This window comes from Callithrix jacchus, chromosome 15 (genome assembly GCF_049354715.1).
Source record: "Callithrix jacchus isolate 240 chromosome 15, calJac240_pri, whole genome shotgun sequence".
Lineage (NCBI taxonomy): Eukaryota > Metazoa > Chordata > Mammalia > Primates > Cebidae > Callithrix > Callithrix jacchus.
In genome coordinates this window covers 84,225,540-84,249,588 of record NC_133516.1, presented here as the reverse complement: position 1 = coordinate 84,249,588, position 24,049 = coordinate 84,225,540, and the positions used below count along the sequence as shown (strand labels likewise).

Sequence of the window (24,049 nt, the reverse complement as noted above, 5' to 3'; positions counted from 1 at the left end):
AGCCCTATTATATGTCCAGTGCCTAACATAGGAAGATTACTAGCGCATATGGTGCTGTTATACCACTTCCTCAAGGTGAACTTGGCCTGGGCTTGGTGGGCAGAGTGTGGACCATATTTTACCTCACCTCCTCCTCTGGTCTGGACACCTAGTACAGGGAATAACTTGGATAATTGTATCCAGCAATCCTAGTGGAGCACATAAGAGGAATTTTAAGTATTTTTTGAATATGTGAATAGAGCATAAAGGAATTTGCTTTGGAATGTAAAGTATATAGTGACAATGTAAAGGCTGAGAAACCATGAGACATAAAAATTAATAGAATTTGTGGCCAGGATCATTAACAACCCATAAATTTTAGAAAGTTCTTAAATACACAAAAGCAATAAGAGGGCCTTAAATCTCAAAGAATTTTATAACTGGAAATATAGCAGCCATATGTTCCACATTTTCTAGGATAATCCGTATTTCAAATCTCCTGTCTCATTGTCCCCATAAGTGTAATTGTACTTGTCAGAGCATATGTCCTAATTTGGGACTCAGAAAATATAGTCACTAACTAGAAGGTGCATTGAATTTATTTTTGCTCAACCTTCTCATTTTATAGATAAGGAAACTGAGTTCTACAGAGACTAACCAGTTCACCTAAGGCCACACAGCAAGTTAATTACACAAAATCTCAGTCTCCAGGCTTCTAATCTATTAGAAAAAAACAATCTATTGTCATTTTTGTATTATGTCATGTTGTAAGCTAACATAACTCCTTGAAAGCCTTTTGCTTGCAATTAAACAGATACCTTGCTCAAACTATTGCATCATTTCCTATGCTAGGATACACTCCCCTGCCAAAATACTCTACTGCTAGCCCTTTCATTTCTGATTTATATAGAATCTCTGATGTCCTAAATTGCAAGGTACCCGGGGGCAAAATCAGCCCATGTATTTCAGCTGAGTGTTTGCTGGGTGAGATGAGGGAAGAGACAGTGGATGCCCACATCAAGGTTGCTGATGCAAAAAAGACACAATCACTGAACAATGTCGCTTAATTACTGTATTTTGAACTTTATCCCTCAAAAGCCCAGGCTTCCTGGTATCGACATCATCCAAGGTGACTTTCTGGAATAAAAGTGGAATGTGAGAACATCTGGTAGGGGGTGGCTCAATAATGAAAAAGTACAGGGAATACCCAGCAGCCCATCTGAAACTGCCATTCATAAAGAACTCATCACATAGGGAAAGGGCATATGGAGTTATTAGGAAATAAGAACAGAAAGAGTGGGTAAGTTGAGAATAATTAACAGGAGCGTATTATGTCACAGTAATAAAGTGCTGAAGATCGAGGCGAACACATCGGTACTATTGACTGGAGGACTTGTGCAAGTTAAAAACTTGAAAATAGAGGAAAATTAGTTTTAAAACTGATAAAGTACAGACAGAAGAGAATGTGGAGCTGTTCTAAATGGTGCCCTGGAGGAACATCAGTCAAGATTTAAATCAGACTTGATGTGAATTTAAACAAGGTAAGTAGTTTCCCTGGGCCTCAGTTTCCCTATTTGTAAAGACAAGAACTGGGCTCTATGATCTCTCAGCACCTTTCCGTGATCTTTAATTTGTCATGATTCCAACTGAATCATTGCTACCTTTTGTTTATTTGCAGATGATTTTGTAATAAAATTACTAATAGTGTGAAGGTTGTGTCTGCCAGATCAATGAAAAACTTCTATTTAGTGTAGGCTCCAGTCCACAAATTAGCTAACTTTTCCTATAAAGGCCAGTTAATAAGTATTTCAAGTTTTGTGAACCATCTGGTTTCTGTCATAAGTACTAGTATTGGCCACTGTAGCATGAACGGGGTCACAGACAATAGGTAAACGAATGAATGTGGCCATGTTCCAATAAGACATTATTACAATAACAGGTAGCAGGCTAGATTTGGTCTACAGGCTGTAGTTTGCCAACTCAAGAATGGGAAATAAATATTGTGTCATTTAATGTAATATTTTTATTTTACTATTTTAGGGTTAATCCCCACAGATGTATGTATTATATGTAATAAGAATTTTAAAAAGCTTTTGAAAAGAAGTAAGTATGCACATCTGATCATCAATATAGACTGCCTTATTACGTAACTCCAGGAGCCACCATTGATAATGACATTATAAAACACTCTAGAACTCTATAAGATACAATGTGAATGATGGAGATATTCACATTATACCTCTATGGCCCTATTGATGGCATTCATACCTCAGTAACACTAACAGTTTGACAGGGAGAAGTTGGTACCAAGAATGACAAAGGAGTGGCAGTGGCATAGAATTCCTACCTGGTACTTCCTCCAGACACTGTAAGTCTGCCTTCTCCATCCTATTTCTTTCTCCCTCTGCAAAAAAAGGTTCTGATCTCAGAAAAGAGATGGCCTATCAGTCACTTAAACTCAAGTGAATTTCACAAGTTGCCTTTCTCAGAGTGTTATTACTAAGATTCTTAACTACTGGAGTTAGTCCAAGGAACTATGAGACAATAAGGTAGTGCTTCTGAAATTACATCTCATTAACTCCTTGCTGCTTGTGCTACCTTCATATGGTTAATCTGTTGTTCAGACCCTTTTTTTTTCCCAGAAACAGTATTCTTTTTTTTTTTTTACTAAAGATAAACTAAGCCTGCCAAGTGAAAGGCACACATCATTTCACAGAATGTGAAATCAGAAACAGTATTCTTTTGTTTTATTTTGTTTTGTTTTTAGAAGTCTTACCCCACATCAAATCTGAGGTTTCAGGGGAAGTTACTAATGAGAGTACACTTATAACTAATCACAATTGATTAATTCAAGAATGGGCATTTGACCTAAGCCAGGCCAACCAGACTCTTTCCTAGGATATTTCCACTCAGAACTCAGGCAAAAAGGGTCTCTCTCTCTCTCTCTCTGATGGGGAAGCTGCAAAAATGAGTCCTCTGTTTGCAGCCATGTTCCCTGCCATATAGATGAAGCAGATCTGAGAGAATAAAGCTTGAATACAGTGAGACATTGAGAGAAGAGATAGGATTTGGGAGAGGTTCTTAACAATATTTTGCCTCAGGTCCCAGTGTACCCCTACACTCTCAAAATGCAGGGATGTCCTTCAGTATCCTAATAAAGTTCACTTTTTGCCCAGAATAGTTCAAATAGTGCTTTTGCCACTTGAAACCAAAATATGTCTAAAAAATATTGCCCTATAATGCTAAGGTTTCTCCAAGACCCTACCCCCTGCCAAATCTGTACTCTTGTTTTATGTTTTTAAGTTCCTTTTCCCTTTCCTTCATTAGGATTATCCCAAATCCTGTCAACTGAGGAAAAGTTAAATTCTCTGCCACTGTATAGCATGCATCAGTTACACTCTATTTATGGCTACATGCTAATAGCGTTTCTGTGGTGTGAGCATCTTTGTAGTTTGACAGAAAACTTGATCTACAGACTTTGGGTATTATAAGAAGAATTCAGTCTGCACTCCTTTTCCAATGGCCCTCAGATATACAGAGAACAAAATAGCACTTAAGCATATGATGGTTCACCAATCTCACCAAAGTGCAGGGAAGAGGTATTAATACCTCGAAGGCTTCGATAATTAAATTCTGTATCAGCCAACTATAGGAACCCCAATGTCCTAGAAAGGTCAATCCCATCACTTTGCTTTGTTCTCACTGCTTGTTGGTTGGTTGTCATTTTGATAGACAATACGTGCACTTGGCACATCCTTGAAAGGTTATAAAAGTGTTCATGGTGAAAAGTAAATCTCTCCCTACCCCTGCCTTTTCTTCTAGCCACCAATCGGCCTCTCTAATAGCACAGCTCTTTATCAGTTCCTTGAATATGTTTTCAGAGAGGTTCTGTGCACTCATAAATATATATGTACATATAAAGTTTCATAGAAATGCTAGTATTAAAATGCATACTATTTTGTTCTTTGCTTTTTTTATGTAAAAATATGTCTGTTCTTACCACTTGGAATGATGCATATGTCATCTAAAGAACTAAATCTTCTGGTTGCATCCACCTGGGAGCAATACATATGTAGCCACAGTTGAACAGGAAAATACACTTCCTGAGGTCTCTTTTAGACATGCTCCTTTGTTTTGCCTTCACACCAACAGTAGTCCCTCTAAAGGAGGAAACTCAAGTGTGCAAAAATAAAATATTGAACTTTGTAGAAGGGGTAAATATCTAGCTGCTCACTAGACCCTAGGTGTGAACCTTGATTCTTGAGCGTGTCCAGGCAATTGAAGCAATATATTTTTTTAAACAAGTTGTGAATTTTAGTACCACGTGAAATAGAAAAAGCTATGACTGCTGGGTTCCAAATCATTTTACTAAACTAACAAAAAGACAACTAAATGACGGATTATTGAAAAAAATTAGAGAGTTTACCACTAAACTTTTCTGGCTGGCATAAGAGGACAATATCCTATTTTAATTATAACCAAAACCAGGACAAAATGGACCATTAATTTTTACTTACATAATCATTTATTTGTAGGTTCTCTTTAAAGGAATATAACTTCCTGCAGCTCAAAAGACTTATGACACAGTCTGAATGACCAATCTTAAGTGATTTTTATCCCCTCTTTGGAAAGGACAGTTTGAAATCTTTCTCTTCCACTGGGCAAATCATTCCATAAAGGAGGACAGCTGTGACATTTATCATCATTTAAATAGATTGGAGTTTCAAAGCATGCACTGTCCTAGATCTAAGCCCATCATAAATTTTGCATAAGTTTCTTTGTCTGCTCTGAGGAAATAGTCTGACCCTGGGCAGTGCTGTACCTGTTCTTTCCATTTAAATTCTTCCTCACTTATGCCTTTCGCTCCCCTCATTTTAATAGTCATGGTTTTATTCTGATGGGTCTTACATGAACTATAGTATTTGAAGAGTCATCTTACAGCCATGGCCAAGAAAATATTCACAGCTACCTGACCTGTGCTGACTCTATGGAACTTCTCACTAAGTCAAACCCTGGAGAAAATTATGTCCTTTGACCCTTCTTTTAAATGTCTTTCTCTGTCTTTACACCTCTGATTCTATCCAAGCAACACAATACCCTCCTTTTGCACTGGATTGACCAGGGTCCCTCTCTGTAGGATGTCAGGGAAGCCCGCATTCCCTCCCAGGATAGTAACTAGGGTCTAGAGACATCTGTCTACTTTCCTTCCTGAAATATTTATTTGTTATATAACAAACTCAACAGAGGTCCTCCTCGACATGGCTCTGTTGGCATTTTGGATCACAGAAATATTGAAGTCATAGGGTGCAGATTACTCCTCTGAAGACAACAACCATGAGATTCACAGCTTCCATCCTTCCCAGCAGTCTTGGAAAGTATAATCAGCTCAGGTGCATAAATTATGTTTACAGCATTGAGATAAGATCTCTATGTTAACCATATAAAGATTATATGCCTTAGATGAATGATGCCATGCTTCTAACTTATCTGGGCATTCATTTCAACACAAACCAGGCTCTCTATTTCATGACATTTTCTTCCTAGCAGTAGGCTCCTACTCAAGGACACTATACTCTCTCAGATCTTTGTGCTTACTGTCAGGCTGTCTCCTTTTGAACCAAAGAAATCAACTATCCTCCCTCTATGGGTCCCCAGATCTCTTCTTTCTGTGCCATCTCAGAATTATTCCCAGGTTCCCAAATTCCTTAATTCAGCTGGTACTTCTCAAAATCTGCTGAGAAAAATTTGAATAGATTTTTCTCTGTCCTGGAGATGCAGCCTCCTATATGGCACTGCTAAGCTCAGCCTCCAATGTCTGAGTTTCCCATCTGAGCCTATCTATGATGAGTTCTCTCTCCTCTAGGTTCTTTCACTAAATGCCTTCTCCATTAGGCTAGCTAAAGGGCTTCCTCTGAATTGGCTTCTCAGAGGTTCACTTTTCTCTAGGTAGCCCCAGGTTCTCTCTAAGCCCCACTGTTCCTTCACAATAACCCAGCTGGCATTAGTAGCCCACCTGGGTACCACTTAACTGAGAACTGCCACAAGCATTAACTTGGTAAGGCACAATTATATCTACACTCCTTTTCCGAGAATTCCCTTTCCCTGGCAACATGTATCATTTAAAATCCCACATTTACAGTTTGTCTCAGCTGATCTAAGGCCAGGGGAAATCAAACAACTTTGGGAAAGATTAATAGTTGTTTACCTAAGTTATTCCAAAAGAAGTTTGCATAATCTTTTAAAACATCTGATGAATTAGTTTATAATAAAATGTTATTAACTGGAAACAGGCTGGAAACAGACCTGGCTTTCCATCTTGGATTAGCAAAACTTGGTTTGGACTCTGTTTAAACTTGGGGAAGTTAGGAAACTTCTCATCTTCGGATTCATCTACTAAATGAGTATACGTATTAGTTACCTCACAGTAGTAATAGCAATTATGCTGATAATGTGTCCAGTAGATATTCAAAAAATGTTATGTCCTATCTCTCCTCTTCAGGGTATTTGTATTATTTTAAGGGGCCATGGTGTCTTCCTCAAAGAGTTTATGAAGGCTTCAGAAAGATGCTGTTTGAGGACATGTTTTGCAACAAGGCTTTGCCAAGTGTTTCTGACATTATATCGTACTGATAACATTATTCTAGCTAAGAAATGAAGATAGCTCTTCTATTAAGTACTCGACTGGCCATTCTTCCTTATTATTTCTATTATTTCCGGTCATTGTTGACAAATAAGTGTTTGCCATTTCATTAACTGAAGTCCATGTTTCTGATTATATGATATTTGAAAAAATATTTCAAAATGTAGAATTTGGGACTTTCCGTGAAATTGATGACAACTCATTCAGCAATCAAGCTGCACTGCAAAATGCAGAGAACTCTACGACACTGATAGTTTAATATTCCTGCAGCAATCATTGTATTTCCCTGCTCAGGACCTACTCCAGCTTTTCTAGCAATATATTTTGTGCTCTTAACCATAAAAGTGAGTATGTGAACCAAGCTGAGCAGATAATATTAATGATGAGGTGCAGGAAATTCTACCTCAAAATATGACACCCTGGATATTGAGAGCACGGCAGAAGCAGGAAGACCACTCTCAACGTCCCCTGTGCCTTCTTTCCTGAAGCAGGCCATAAAACCTAGAAAGCTCACTCTCTGACTTTCTCCCTCCCTTCTCTCCTGAAGACCCTCTTGTGTCAGGTGCACACCCTGTACCTGAAGGAAATGAAGGTCCTTGTCTCTGAAGACAGGGACACCAAGAAGAATCAGAGCAAACAGGCCTTGCTATATCCCTGCCAATTTATTACCATGAGAGCTAACAATTTTGTCCTCTAATAAACACTCAGTTTTCTCTGTTTCTTTGGGTCTTCTTTTCTGAAGTTTCCCATGTCACTACAAGAAATAAATGTGTATGCTCTTCTCTTGTTAATCTATCTTTCATTATACCAGTCTTAGCCATGAGCATTGCAGTTTCTAGAGTAAGTAAGAAATCTTTTTTCCCTACATTGTCCAACTATCTGACAACTGAGATTGGCCTGGGATAGATGTATAACCATCCAGAGTTCTGCTTCAGGATATTTCTGGAATAAAGGATCAGAAATCATATTTTTTCTTTTTGATGGCAGAACTGCTGGGCAATGAGTTCAGTCTGCAAGCTGCCATGTTTCCTGTCATATGGGGGAAAAAAACTTGTCTATATTAAGAAAAGATGAAGTCAACATGTGGGAACAGGTGACACATGACACAGAAGTGGAGACAGGGCACTGACAACATCACAGGCCATGGATCCAATTGGCCTTGAGGCCAATGTCACCTTTTCTGTGATTTGCTCCATGATCAATAAATTCTCCTTCACCTTCAGTGAGAATCTTGTTATTTTCAAGTAAAAATTCTCCTTTTGGTAAAATTTTAATCTTCTTATCTCAACTCTTTAGGAAAATTGACCTCCATCAAAATAAATAGACTGACCTATACCATGGGAATGCACTCATAACCTTGAGAAAGAGATGACTTTCATCTTTCCTATTAACCTACTTTTTTATCCCCGCTCCTGTTTTCTGCTATCTCACTTCATTTCTGGCATCTTTCTTTTCTTTAGGGGTTTTCATTTTTATCCTCCAACAATCTTAGTTTCATTGAATCATGTTGAGGCTTCAACAAAACATGTCATCTGGTCAAGACATGCTAGGTTTTGCTGCAGTTTCACCATCCCAGAGGAAACAGCAAGGCTTCATTTAGTGCTCATGTTAGGTGTACCACAGGGCAGGTGGCTCTCCAGAACAAAGATGTCTATGTGGCAACTCAAAATCCCATCTAGTGCATACATCCGCCATGGCTAGGGGAGGACGTAGGCGTTAGATGTATAATTGTATTCTTTATATTCTTTACATGACCATACTGTTATTATACATCTAATGCATACAATCCTCCATAGTTAGCATAAAAGGGGAAGAGAAGGATGGAGATTTGCACACCAGCTCTGCCCAACACTGATACATGTCACATTTGTAGACATTTTACCAGCAAAAATATCTCCTAAGGGCAAGGATTCTGTCTGGGGGAAAAGAAGAGAATTGGATATGGGTAGGCTTCAGATGTTTCTACCACTCTTCTCTCTTCTTTGTTTTACCACTAGACTTCTTAAGAAATTAGGCCATAATCAATGTTAATTTTTGCATAACCACTCAATTCTTAACTCTGCAAATTTGCTTGACTAGACTGCAGGTGGGTTAGAGTTCTACTGAAAGTTGAGGCTCTGCCCCTCTGTCTTCTTCTATGGGATCTAAACTAAAGAAGCAGCTCCCACACATCTGTTTAGATGTTTCATTCCTCACCTTTGCTCTCCTGCCTTTAATTAGCCAAAATATATCAAGCATCCAAACCCAAAATTTATGAGGCTATGAAGTATACTCCTCCCACAGGAGGCACACAAAGTCATATAGTCACATGGCAATGGGTGAGGACTTCCCTAGTAGAAAACAGATTTAAATAATAGTAGGCAATAATGTTGTCTGCCCCGGACCTTGGCAGGTACTTCTCTCTTGACCCTTTCTTGTTCTGCTCACCCTCTCTTATGTAGGGCCCCTCCTTTTAAATCATCTCAACCATAACATCCATGAAAACAGCACATAATTTACCTCTCTGATATAAATTATTTGTTTCTCTTAAGATTTCATTTAAAATATTAGATAATTTGCTGTAAATCCAAATTGTCTTAATTGTAATTTCCATCACCACCTCACAGACATACCTTAAATACATTCCCTCAGGTAAGCACTTTTCTATAATACCGGAGCTCAGTACACAATACCCTGAAGTTGGTGCCTTAACATACTGAGTACTGGGAACTGAAGATGGCTGGAGGGTCTCAGAAGCAAGGTCATTCTGACCTTTTCCTGTCCTTCTGTCTCCTGGCCCCTCCTCTAAAGTGAAACATAGAAACCGGAATTCCTCTTTCCCCAGGCAGGTCTTAAAAACTGCAACTCTATTCCCCCAAAGCAAGTCACAAAACCTAAAGGTCACTCTCTGATCTATCTCCCCAGAAAGAAAGTCATAAGATCCTCATTCCAGAAAGATCCTACCCCATACCCAGGGAAAAGGAATGCCACACAGAGAGGCCAAAACAAAATCTAAACTAACAGGCTTTGCTAACTTCACCCCAGTCGTATTATCATTAGATAATACCTTGTTTTTCACATTGTGTTTCTCTACAACCAATCTCTTCTTTCATCAGACAAAACTCAGTTTTCCCTGGGTCTTCGGGTCTTCATTTCTGCAGGCTCCTATGTCATATAAAACTTGGTGAAATAAATTTGTTACGCTTTTTACTTGCTAACCTGTCTTTCGTTATGGGACTCTCAGACATGACCCTTGTCATAGGTGAGGAACAGTTTTGCCCCTACAATACATTCTCAATTCTGTCTGAGGGAGCATTATTTTCCTGAGCCATTCCCTGCCATATAACCTCAGTATCATTCTTAAATCTTACTCCTTCATCTCTCCTCACATCTTGTTAAGTCTGATCCAATATTTCTTACTAATGTTTTGTTCTTTCCCATTATCTAGATCTACTACGATCCAGGTACTTATCACCTAGATTATTCCAGTATTTTTCCTATTTAGATAACTTATAACCCAAAAATTTCATTCCTAGGTATATGCCCTTAAGAATTCTCACACACATGCAAAAAGAAATGACAAGATTTTTCACTTAAGCATTGATTGGTAGAGCAAAAACTGGAAAAGATGTGTGTCCATCAACAATAGAACTGATAAATGAATTCTGGTATATGCATACAATGAAATAATATACAACATTAAAAAATGAATAAACTAAACCTCTATGTATAAACATGGATGCTTCTCACAATAAAATATGAGCTAAGTCCAGGCATGGTGGCTCAAGCCTATAATTTCAGCACTTTGGGAGGCCAAGGTGGGCAGACCACCTGAGGTCAGGAGTTTGAGACCAGCCTGGTCAACATGACAAAAACCTATCTGCACTAAAAATAGAAATATTAGCTAGGTATGAAGGCAGGTGCCTGTAATTCCAGCTACTCAGGAGGCTGAAGCAGAAGAATCACTTGAACCCAGGAGATGGAGGTTGTAGTGAGCTAAGTTCACACTAGCACCACTGCACTCCAGCCTAGGCAACAGAGCAAGACTCCATCTCAATTAAAAAAAAAAAAAGGAGTTAAAACAGCAACCTTATTATAATATATTTAATATATTTAACATGATAATCTTTTGATAAATATTTTTTAATTTTTTTGATAAATATTTTTAAACATGCAAACAATAATATCATTGTACAGTAAAACAATTAAGTTAAAGTATATTTTTGTTTTCAAAAAGGGTCTCACTCTGTTACCCAAGTTAACGGCATGATCACAGCTCACAGCAGCCTCCACCTCCCCAGGCTCAGGTGATCCTCCCATCTCACCCTCCCAAGTAGCTGGAGCTAAGGTGCATGCCCCCATACCTGGCTACATTTTATATTTTTTGTAGAGACAAGTTCTCATTATGTTGCCCAGGCTGGTCTCAAACTTTTGAGTTCAAGCAGATTTACTGCCTTGGCCTTCCAAAGTGCTCAGATTACAGGCATGAGCCACTGCACCTATCCTATAAAAGTATTTTTTTAAGTTTATGAATTTAAATTCATAAATGCCAAATTGTGAAAATAGTTATTCAGCAGGGGACGAGCAGTGGGGGGAAAGAAGAACAGTATGCCTACAGAAAGGTAGACAGAGGATTTCAATTGTATTTATAATGTTCTATTTCTTCAGGGGGGTTGTGGATACACAGTTTTTATATGTTTATTTATTTATTTATTTTTAAATATATTTTTTATTGTACTTTAGGTTCTGGGGTATATGTGCAGATCATGCAGGATTGTTGCATAGGTACATACATGGCAAGGTGGTTTGCTGCTTCCATCCCCGCATTATCTTTATCTGGCATTTCTCCCCTTGTTATCCCTCTCCAACCTCCCAACCCTCCACTGTTCCTCCCCTAGTCCCCTGCAACAGACCCCAGTGTGTGATGCTCCCCTCCCTGTGTCCATGTGTTCTCATTGTTCAACACCTGCCTATGAGTGAGAACATGTGGTGTTTTTCTGTTCTTGTGTCAGTTTGCTGAGTATGATGGTTTCCAGATTCATCCATGTCCCCACAAAGGACATGAACTCATCGTTTTTTATGGCTGCATAGTATTCCATGGTGTATATGTGCTTATTGTTTATGATTTTAACCTGTCAGAAATAGCCATATACTATATATTTTTTAAATGTCTCCGTTCTAGACTCTGTTCACCTCAAACCACCTTGCACACTGGCTAGACTGATCTTTCTGAATTACCATTTTCCTTTGTCTTCTATTTTCAAGGCTCTGGTGATTCTATGGCACCCATAAAATAAACAAATTTCACACGTTTCAGTGTGTCATTCAATGCCCCAAGAACTTGGAACCATGCTTGTCTCCATCTTTCTTAGCTCTTTGCCTGAAATATCCTCTTCTCTTCCTAGCTTACTTAAGTCTTAATCGTCTCTTAATATCTGGTCCACCCAACTTTTTCTCTTCAAGCCTCCATTGAGGGTGGAATCAAGGGCCCTGTTTTGTAACTACAGCTACTCCCCTATATACTCTTGGGCCTCTTTTCTCCTATATCCTTGGGGAACACATTCTATCAATTTGCCTGCTTTCTTTTAACTTATTCCTTTGTCTCCTTTAAAACCTCCTTTATCAAGTCTTTCTTCCCCAATCAAACATGAGGGTTGAACATCCACCATTTTGCATTCTCCCTATATTTTTTAAGTACTGTCAAGAATTGTAAAGAGTCAAAGATTTCACCCAGCTTGTAAGCTAGGAAGTTAGACTGCCACAGTGTCACAGATACTGGCAGAACGCAAGAGATTCACAAGTTAGAGACAAAGTATTATTTTCCCTCCCCACAAAAGCAGTAGCCAGAACATCAGCATTTTATTATACTGGTTCCCAAAGCCCCAGTTCCTGTAAGATGATGCAGAAGGCTGTGTGAGACCTGCACACACAGTGGGTTACATTACAGGAGAGAAACCCTGAGCCTAGGGACCCTGAATGTTTTATAATGGTCAGTAAGCATCCTTACGCTTTCCTCTGGAGGGACATACTATGTTTCTCTTCCAAGGCTGTTGGCCATACAAACTTCCTTAAAAAGATAGATCTGAAAAAAGACAACCAGTGTTTCTGCTCGAGAGATATGCACAAATTTGATACCCATGGAGAGCTGTTTTCTAAAAGTTACTAGTCCTGTTGCCCTAACTACATTGTAAAATCCTTAAGAACAGAGTTTAGCAAACATTTTATGAAAGAGCCAATGGTTAATGCTTTCTGCCTGTAGACTACACAGTCTCTGCCATTGTAGCTCAAAAGAAGCCATAAACAATTGTAAAATAATAGGTGCATGTTTTAGTTATAAAAACATGAGGCTGGCCCATGGGTCACTGTATATTGACCCCTGCTTCAGAACATCAGAACAGATCATATTTATGTGCCACACACCATTGTAGATGCAGATGATAGCTCAGTGAATAAAACAGATGAAACTGAAACTGAACCTGGTCCCACTTGCAGGAAGTGCAGCAAGGGTGTGGCTTGTCTGTTTGGGCTGCTGTGAATTCTCAAACCTCTTAGAGGATGGGAAGCATACAGATTTGGCAAGTACAAGAGCCTTTGGGCTCCTGCCTCACAGTAGCATCTAAGGGTGGGTACCTGTGACTCCAGAAGCCCCAGTGGGCATGCTCCAGCGCTCTTTTAGCTCTGCCATCCTCAGACGGTTTAAATGTTAATCAGCTCAGTGACCTCTTGGTACCTGGGTTCTTTTCCGGAGTCCAGGAAGAACCAGATTGCACACAGACTTGAAGGATGAATGCAGGGGTTTTACTGAGTGGTGGAGGTGGCTCTCAGCAGGTGGAAGGGGAATCAGAAAGGGGATGGAGTGGGAAGATAATCTTCCCCTGGAGTTGGGTGATCCGGTGGCCGGTTTCCTCTCCAACCATCCCCAGCTGAATACCTCTCAATGTTCAGGTGCTCCTTTTCTTCTCTGCTTCTCTGCCATGCATTCTGCTGCTCCTCTGCTCTTCTATTTGTCTATTCATGGAGTCTGGGGCTTGGAGTTTATATGAGTACAGGATAGGGGTGTGTGGGAGGCCAAAAGACAACTTTTGGGCACAAAAACAGGAATGCCTGTTCCCATATAGGGCCACAGGTTTCCTGGCTGGAGGGTGGGGCCTTTGCCAGGGAATCACCCTCTTATGCCCAGTATTTCTTTGTCTCCTGTCTATATCAAAACCACCTCATTAACTACATATTTCACAGAAGGACACAGCAACAAATAATAAATTAGTAAAACTTTATAAGATGATAAGTGCTATGGGCAAAAATTAAACAGTAAAGGAGGATGATACTGAGGAAAGTAAAGTTTAGATAACAGGTCAGGAAAGGCATCAATCATGTGACATAAGAGAAAAGACCTAAGGAAGTGGTGATATCTAAGAGAAGAGCATTTCAGGTAAAGGAAGTACATGCAAATATCCTGGGAAGACAGAAGTTTGGGACTGTTGAAGGAACAGTAAGGAGGCTACAGTGCTGAGGCAGAGCAAGCAAGGAGGATGGTAAGAGATGAGCTCGGAGAGGTAACTGGAGGATTAAACAAAGGAACAACCTGTGCTGACTTCTAGTTTTAAATGCAAATCTGTTGCTTTGGGAACAGTTTGAACTAGGGCAAGGGTGGAAGCAGGAAGGTAATTCAGGATGACTTTAAACTAATCAAGGCAGACTCGATTGCTCAGACCAGAGTACTAGCAATTACATTCTGAATAAATTTTGAAGATGGAACCAATGGAATTTTCTGCTGGGTTAGATGTGGTATGGGAGAGAAAGAGTGGAGTCAAGGACTATAGCAAAGTGTTTAGCCTGAGCTACTAGAAGGATGAAGTAGCCACTAGGTGAAATCAGAACACAGAGAGGAGCAGATTTAGGGATGGATCAGGAGCTCTGCTGCAGAATTTTAAGTGGATACTCCACACATGTGTTGAGGATAACAAGCTACCTACTTAACAAAGCTGCCTAAGGCCAGCCCTGCAGCCCAGCAGCCCAGCAGTGTGTATTAGGGAACTCTAAATGCTAATAGCCAGCATCCTCCTCTCCTATCTACAGAGTCTGGCCCATGGCCTCAGTAGATGGGTCAGCTGGAGCATTAATTCAGATTGCTTCTTTAGCCAAATAGACACAGAATGATGACAAGGGTCCTTTGTCCAGACTTCATCTGATGAAGGACAAATCCAGCAAATGAAGAAGAGGCTGTCTGCCTATCAAAATGCATATTCATTAAACTCTTTATCAACTGTCAGCCCAAGAGGGAGAATGACAGATTTTTAACAAGATAATTTGAGGAACATTCCCTAAACATATTGAACTAAATTGTCCCTCTTGTTTCTGGGCTGGTGCCAGGAGTCTCTGTCCACATCTTGAATTCTCCCCCAGGCTTCTTCACAGGGTCGACTGAGGAGTCCTCTTGCACTATTTAAAAATCAATGTACAAAGCTCACTCAGGGAATGAGGGTTGCTCACTCAGAAACTGAAAGAATCACAAACCTACAGCTGTGCTACCTCCAGCCCCAGCTCTCATACCCTCCGAGGTGAAAACCTCAGAGTAAAAGGCAGCTTTAAGGACTTGTTTTAAGTCAAAGCAAAGCCCTGCCTACTATATGTAAACAAAAGAATGAACGCACACCTAGTTTCATTCTGTTAAGCAATCTTAAACATTTTTGTACATATCTTAAGTATTTCTCACATAGGAGCAGCAGGAATAACAGTGGAAATCGTGACTACATGCAGAATTCTTCCCTCTCTCAGGTCTCAAGGTTAAAGGAGGTCAGTGTAGCCTTACTACAGTGATGCTCAGTTTCAGTCAAAAGATAAGATGCCTCTGAAATATTTGAAGAGAGACAGTGTATTCATCTGGAATTGGGGAATAAAACCTCTTTGACATACAAGAAAGACACTTGCCCAGAGTTTGACAGAAGTATAATGGTACTCAACCCAGGAGAAAACTAAGTTGACAGTTTTAGCATTGAAGACAGAGACAGAATGGACAGAAGAGAAAGGAAAGGCCATTAAGTGTTGAAAGAGCAAAGATAGACTTGTTTCTAGAGAACAGAAACCTTCAGAGCTCTGCCATAGGATGGGTGATTGGCTTAGACAGAGAGGTAATATGTGTACCTTAGACACTTAATTAAGACTTAAATCTGAAGTTTACTGTTATCCATTGGAATATGTTTTGCTGCAAGTAACATATTTTCTGATTAAAAGTGACAATAATACGGATTCATTATCTTAAAAATCAAGAAATCCAGGGTTAGTGGGATTTAAGGGTTGGTATGGCAGATTCACAATGTCAACAAGAACCTCGGTTTAAGCGGCTTTTCTGTTCTATTGACATTCATGTGTTATTGATTCCTCCCCTTATTATTACAAGCTAGCTGCAGCAACTCTTGTACCCCAACCACACAAAACAGTATCTCAAAAAGGAAAACAGTGGATCGGAGCATAAAGGGTATAAGCTCATGTGGCTCTGTATGTAATGGTGGTAATAAAGGAGGAGGGATTTCTTCATGTATCCTGTTGACTAGATACAGGTTATCTGCCAGAGAAAATAGAATTGTGTTATTTGGCTTATGTTAATCAAGATCTCTTCTCCTTGGGGTGAGTACATTGCTGCAAGAATAAAATTGAGGTTTTATTAGCAAAAAAAGAAATATATTTGTTGCCTAGAAAACCAAGAACATCTCCTACATTTAGTTTCTCACATTTCCCATAGTGTATCTTCAAAATTACGTCTTGGGGCCGGGTACAGTGGCTGACACCTGTAATTCTAGCATTTTGGGAGGCTGAGGCAGGTGGATCAGGAGGTCAGGAGTTCAAGACCACCCTGGCCAAGATGGTGAAACCCTGTCTCTACTATTAAAATAGAAAAAAAAAAAAAATTAGCTGGGTGTGGTGGCAAGTGCCTGTAATCCCAGCTACTTGGGAATCTGATGCCAAGAATTGCTTGAATCCAGGAGGCAGAGGTTGCAGTGAGCAGAGATCATGCCACTGCACTACATCCTGGGTGACAGAGCAAGACTCCATCTCAAAAAATTAATAATAATTACTTCTAGGAGGTAAAATCTTTTACAGGGGGAAATGTTTGAAGAACTGAGTCTTATATCTAAGAAAAAAAATAGAGTGAAATAAAACTTCTGTCTCTAGTAAGATGACCTAGGTAGTTGAGATGAAACACTCAAAAGAAATAGCAACTTTAAAAACTGGACAAATTAATATCAACTTTTTCAAACTATTTGAGAACTAACAAAGCAATAATCAATTATAAGGCCACAAACTGGAAACTTGTAAGTCAGGGCTCTTCAGAGAAACAGAAACAATAGGAGACACAAATATAGATGTGTAAATGATTTAAGAAATTGGCTTATATTATTATGGAGGCTGACAAGTCCCAAGTCCTACAGTCAACAGAATGAAGACCCCAGAGAGCTGATTGTATAAGTCTATTTTACATTGTTGTAAAGAATTTCCCAAGACTGGATAATTTAGAAAGGAAAGAAGTTTAATTGACTCACAATTCCACACGGCTGGGGAAGCATCAAGAAATTTACAATCATGGAGGAAGGGGAAGCAGGCACATCTTACATGGCAGCAAGTGAAAGAGAGAGTGTGTGAGTGCAGGAAAAACTGCTAATAAAACCATCAGATCTTGTGAGAACTCACTCACTATCATGAGAACAGCATGGGGAAAACCACCCCAATAAACCAGTCATTTCCCATCTGGTCCCTTCCTTGACACATGGGGATTACAATTTGAGATAAGATTTGTGTGGGGACATGGAGACAAACCATATCATTGATAGAGTACTTCCAGTCTAAGTCTGAAGGCCTGAGAACTAGGAGCACTGATGATATAGTTATAGTCTGAATGCCAGCAGGCTGGAAACCCAGATATTACAGTTCAAGTCAGAAGGCAGGGGTAAAAACAATGTTTTAGTTCAAAGATAGTCAGGCAGGAAGAATTTCCCTTATTGCCAGTATGGGGGGTCAGCCTTTTCATATTCAGGTCCTCAGTTCAATGAGACCCTCGCACATTAGCGAAAGCAAACTGCTTTATTCAGTCTACCTCAATTCAAATGTTAATCTCATCCCAAAACACCCTCACATACACATCCACAATAATATGTGACCAAATATCTGGGCATTTCATGGCCCAGTCAAGTTTATACATGAAATTAACCATCATAAGAAGCAAAAGGTAACTAAAAGAGACAAAGTTAGCACTTAGGACCTCTGTACTTTAGGAATGTCTTCCAATTGGGAAATAAGTAGCTGAAAGACTTAGAAACTAAGCAGGAGCACATCTGAAGTTTAGAAATTTCCATGAGGATCCTGGTAAATTCACCAACTTAGGACTGGTGATGTGAAGGGCAAGGCCCTAGGAGTAAGTAGTAAATTAGAAATAACCTGGCTTCATGGGGTCTTCAAATCACGTATTCCCTTAAACTTCAGTAAGGAGACCTGGGACTGGTATCCCTATGGTATGACAGAAACAAATACTAATAATTTTTAGAGGAAGATCATGTAACTTCAGCCAGTAATTACTCAAATTATTTATTTTATTTTTACAAATTTATACCTTTTTATGCTTTCCCCTACTGGCACATGAAATATCTAGATGCATGAAGAGGTACAACAATGCGATTGATAAGCAAGAGGAACAATGGCTGATAAAAACCAATCCACTGAGCTCTAGAGAGTAAAGATATCCTATATAAAATTTAACTATGCTCAATGTGTTCGAGAAAATATCAAAAATGTTAAGAGGTAATCAGAAATTATTTTTTAAAAGAGTCAAAGGTGAACTCTAAAATAAACAAAAACTAATTGAAATTGTAAAGATTAATAGATTGGTTTAATAGCAAATTTGATACAATTGATTAGAGAATTAATCAACTGGAAGTTAGCTCAGAAGAAATTATCCTGAATGAAGTAAGAGACAGAAGAAGATGGGAAATATAGGAGAAATTACGCAAAATAGAGGAAATACAGAGAGAAAATATTTATTGAGTATAATTAAAATCCTGGAAGAAAAGAGAGAGAGAATATGTAAAAGCAATATTTGAAATGATAATGGCTAAGAATTTTCCAAAACAAATGAGAAATATTAAACCACGGATGCATGAAGCAATATAAATAGTAAGTAGTATAAATAAGAAGAAAATTACACCTACACACAGTGTGGTAAAATTGCTAAAACCCAAAGATAAATTCTTAAAAGTAGTTAGAGAAAAATGACAAAATACTTTCAAAAAGTAACAATAATATAAAATCTGACTTCTCAATAGAAAAAAAGCTGTATCTTCAAATTTCTGAAAAAAAAATAATTACAAATAAGAATTATATAACAAGTAAAATGAGACTGAAATAAAGACATGTATTAGTCCATTTTCACACTGCTATAAAAAAACTGCTTGGTGATTGAGTAATTTAGAAAGTAAAGTTTGTTCCTCATGGCTGGGGAGGTCACAGGAAACTTACAATCAAGGCAAAAGGCAAAGAGGAAGGAAGGCACCTTCTTCACAAGGCAACGGGCAGGAGAATTAATTCAGGAGGAACTACCAAACACTGATAAAACCATCAGATCTTGTGAGAACTCACTCACTATCATGATAATAGCATGGGAAAAACTGCCCCCATGATTCAGTTACCCCACCCTTTACATGTGGGGATTATGCAGATTATAATTAAAGATGAGATTTTGAGGAGAGACACAGCCAAACCATCTCAGACATGTTCACACAGATAAAAACTAAGATAATTTTCAACATTAGTTCTTAACTAAAGGAAATATTAAAAGAAAAGAATGCTAAATATATGAACAAATCAGCTTATTGGCTAAAATATGAGTAATGTCTCTGAGCTTTACTCATAGAGAATTAAAATACTTGAAACCCAAGCATTCAGGTTGGAAAGGAGAACAAAGCTAAAAGAAAGCTTGTAAATCCTTGCATTTTGCAGAAAGATATGAAAGTCCTGATTTGCATTAGACATCAATAAATTGTGAACATATGTAATACGTAAGATAACCACTAAAAAATAGTAAGAAATTCCATATCACCGAGTAAATGAGATAAAATGCAATGATAAAAATAATCAGTTCAGAAAGGAACATTTCTTTGTCTTTCACCATGTAAACCAAATGAAGGAGATAAAACATGATCATCTCAAAAAACTTAGCAAAATACATTAGTTTTTGGTATCTAGTCACAAAGAAAAATACTGAATCAAACTGGTGTCAGTCAAGGAAAATGACAGAGGCAAGTCTCAATCATTTTAGGAGGTTTCTTTGCTTAATTTAAGGTTGCTTGCCCAAGAGACAGGTCTATGCCTTTCTCCAAAGATGATTTTGAGGGCTTCAGTACTTAAAAGGGAAAGGATGGGATACTGATAAATACACAGTTTTCATGTGAGAAGGGAGTAGGGGAAAATCGTCATTCATGCCTTTATCTGGCTCAGTGAATCTGCATTTCTACACAAGATAACATAGACAAAAGCGCAAAAGAAACAATCAGATATTCATTTGACTGAGGTGGGCAGAGGAATGACTTTGAGTTCTGTGAAGATAAGCTATCAATTTACACTGCCATGGTGAACTTTAACAGAAACGTTTTGGGTAAAGATCTTGGAGCCCACAGGGAATTTCCTTTTGGGCAAAACATGAGGGAGGTATATAGTTTTTCATGTTGGTAGCCATCTTATTTAGGAACCAGAATAGGAGACAGGTTTGCATGACCCAGTTCCCAGCTTGCCTCTTTTCTTTTATTATCAGAAAGGGGTCCCAATCCAGACCCCAAGACAAGGTTCTTGGATCTCACACAAGAATGAATTTGAGGCAAGTTCACAGAGTAAAGTGAAAGCAAGTTTATTAAGAAAGCAAAGGAATAAAAGAATGGCCACTCCTCAGACAGAGCAGCCCAAAGGGCTGCTGGTTGACCATTTGTATGGTTATTTCTTTATTATATGCCAAACAAGGGGTGGATTATTCATGAGCTTTTGGGGACAGAGGTAGGCAATTCTTGGAACTGAGGGTTTCTCCCCATTTTAAACCATATAGGGTAAATTCCTGATATTGCCATGGCATTTGTAAACTGTCAAGGTGCTGGTGGGAGTGTCTTTTAGCATGCTAATGAATTATAGTTAGCTTATGATGAGCAGTGAGAACAACCAGAGGTTACCCTTATGGCCATCTTGGTTTTGGGTTTTAGCCAGCTTCTTTTCTGCACCTGTTTTATCAGAAAGGTCTTTATGACCTGTATCTTGTGCTGACCTCCTATTTCATTCTTTGACTTAGAATGCCTAGCCTCCTGGGAATGCAGCCCTTTATTTTACCCAGCCTCTCTACGAGATAGAGTTGCTCCTGTTTAAAATTCTCTGATACTTTGGCTTTGTGAGTCTGGGTTCCAAGATTTCTTTTCACACTGAAAATGGAACTTTTAAAAGTTTTATTGAAGTAAAGTGAACATGCACATATTGAAAGCAGATGATTTTATAAGTTTTAACATGTGCGTACCCCTGTGAAACTGTCACCACAGTTCAGATAATATGCATATCCATCATCACCAAGAAACTCCTTGAGTTCCTTTGTAATTCTTCTTTTCTGCCCTTTCCCGGAGGCACCCCCAGCTCTGTGAAATATTGTTTTGCTTTTAGTAATTATCATTTTGTTTTCATTTTTTAGAAATTATGTAAATGGAATCATATAGACTGTACTATTTTTTGTCTGGAATGTTTCACTCAGCCTAATTATATTGAGGGTCATTCATGTTTTATGTATCAACCATTCATTCATTTTAATTGCTGAGTGGTATTCTATTGTATGGGTATACCATATTCATTTGTGTATTCACTTGTTGATGCACCTTTAGATTGTTTCCAGTTTGGGTGATTACAAATAAAACCACTATGAACATTTGTGTGCAAGCCTTTGTAAAAAATATAGGCTTTTAGTTCTCTTGGATATATACCTAAGGATAGAATGGCTAGGTCAAATGGTAAGTAATGCTTAACTTTTTAAGAAATTGCCAAACTGATTTTCTAAAGTAGTTCCACCATTTTATATTCTCACCAGCAGTGTGTGAGAATTCCACTTTCTTCACATTTTTACCAACACTTGGTTATTTTAAGACTTTTTATTTTAGCCTTTCTAATAGATATGTAGTGGTTTTAATTTCCCTAATGACTAAAAATGTTTAAAAAAAATATCATATGCACTTATTTGCAACCCTTTAAACTTCTTTGGTAAAATAACTTTAATCTGTGCATATTTTAAAATTTGGGTTATGATATATTATTACTGAGTTTTGAGAGGTTTTAAAAATATATGATGTGAAAATATTTTCTATCAATCTGTGCTTGTCTTTTAATTTTCTTAATTGTATACTTTAAAGAGTAGAAAATTTTAATTTTGATAAGTTTAAGTTATTTTGTTCTTTTAGATATTGTGTATTTGGTATCAAATCTAAGAAATTCTTGCTTAACACAAGATCACAAAGATTTTTACCTTATATTTTATCTTAAAACTTTTATGTTTTAGATTTTATCCTTCAGTCTATGATCCATTTGTAATTAATTATTGAATATGCTGTGAGGTATGGATCAAGTTTATATTTTGCACATGGATATCCAATTGTTCCAGCACCATCAGTGAAAAGACTATCCTTCCTGCAGTGAATTGCCTTTTTACCTAAGCCTTTGTCAACACTGAGTTATCCCTATAGGTGTGGGTCTATTTCTAGATTCAGTATTGTTTTCCATTGATCTTTTTTCTCTCTTGTTGCTAACACTGCGTTGTTTTGATTACCGTAGCTCTATAATAAATCTGAACTTAGCCCTCCAAGCTTGTTCTTCTTTTTTTGGAGTTGTTTTGGCCATTCTGAGTCTTGTATATTTCTCTGTTAAATTTCAAATCAGTTTGTCAATTTGTATGAAAAATTCAGTCAAATGCAGAAAAAGTATTTAAGTGGCTTCTTCACATATTTAATTAAAGTTACTGTACATGTAATGAGTAAAAAAATCTATTATCTCATTCACTCTGTGGCTTTCATGCATTCATCTTATTCTGCACCAAATTCAAATGAGTGTTTCATCAAGTTTACAAATTACTAGAGTATAATAATACGTGCTATTTATTGAGCAAATACTATGTTCTGGGGGCTATACCAATCATTTTTCTACATTATTTATTCTTCACAACAACCAGTGAGGAAAGTTCTATGATTCCTTTCTATTAAACAGATCAAGACATTCAGACTCAGAAAGGTGATATAATTTGCCCAAGATCACGCACTCTTGATTTGATGCCAAATCTGGCTCATTGACTGTTCAGTTGCACTGCCTCTGGACCACTAGAGATTCTAATCAGATAATTATATTCATGCCTTATCTGCTCTTTGCTGGTCTATAAACCCCACACAGACAGAAATACCAGTGCTCACAGAGCACCTTGAACATAATTATATGGTAGCCATCCAAAAGATTTTTTTGAAAGTGAGTGAATGCATGAATGAATGAATGATTGGATGAGAAAAGAGGAAAATAAATGTTAATGGAGTTGAGGCATTTAGGATTTGGGTTTAGTGAACAGTGATGGATTTTTCTCTAAGGTTTTTTGTAGTGTTTTGTGATGACTTAAAAAAGTCAAAATATGGACTGCAAGGGAGTTAGTTAGAGAAGTTGCCCAAGTAGAAAGGAAACCTGTCAGTACCAGCTAACACTCTGGCAAGCCCTGCACCCTAGTTATGACCACTCAGCGAGTATTGTAGAATAAGTGTCTGCACAAGAAAACACAGTAATTTAGAAAATACTTTGTGCTAATTATACATCTTACTTAACTAAATGTCACTATTTTATTTGAATGCCTTTAGAATTTTGAATACTAAAGAAACCTTGATCCTGCCTTTCAGTTTCAACAGAAAAAAATGGAGCCGCAAAGAGATGATGGCCCTATCTAATCTTATACAGTTTGCTGTTAACAGAAATCCAAATACACTAATTCCCAGTCCAATACTCACTCCTTTACAACACATTGTCTCTGTGTATATCCAATCATAGATAATCTCACACATTTTATGACATGCAGACTAAAAAGAGATTTCCGCAGGCAGGATTAATGTCTTCCCAGTCTCTAGAGAGATGAATGGTAAAGTCAAATAAGCAGGGATCTGGAAAGCTTCAAGAACAAGCTGAAGGCATGTTTTCCTCCTGTTAGCCTTCCTGACAGTTCCAATGAATGCAAAATTTCTGTTAGTATTTGCAAGAGAAGCTGAGACTTTCTCTTTAGCCCGGATGGATTCTAATTTGGAATAGTCTTCTATGGCAAGCTATTGCCATATCATTTGACTATATTTTCACAATACTTACAACTAGGTACCAGTAATATGAAATTATATTATTACCTTTAATTTTCCCTATGACCTTGAAAATTAG

General features: G+C 38.1%; 1 long non-coding RNA gene across 1 annotated transcript in view; it reads right to left on the bottom strand.

Annotated features, from left to right (window-relative positions):
- Positions 1–2,712: 2,712 nt before the first annotated feature.
- LOC144579642 (uncharacterized) overlaps positions 2,713–24,049 on the bottom strand; it is a 145,830-nt gene continuing 124,493 nt past the window's right edge. Inside the window, exon 3 of the long non-coding RNA XR_013527777.1 lies at positions 2,713–2,996. This is a non-coding gene — a long non-coding RNA (uncharacterized LOC144579642). The remainder of the gene's footprint in view (positions 2,997–24,049) is intronic.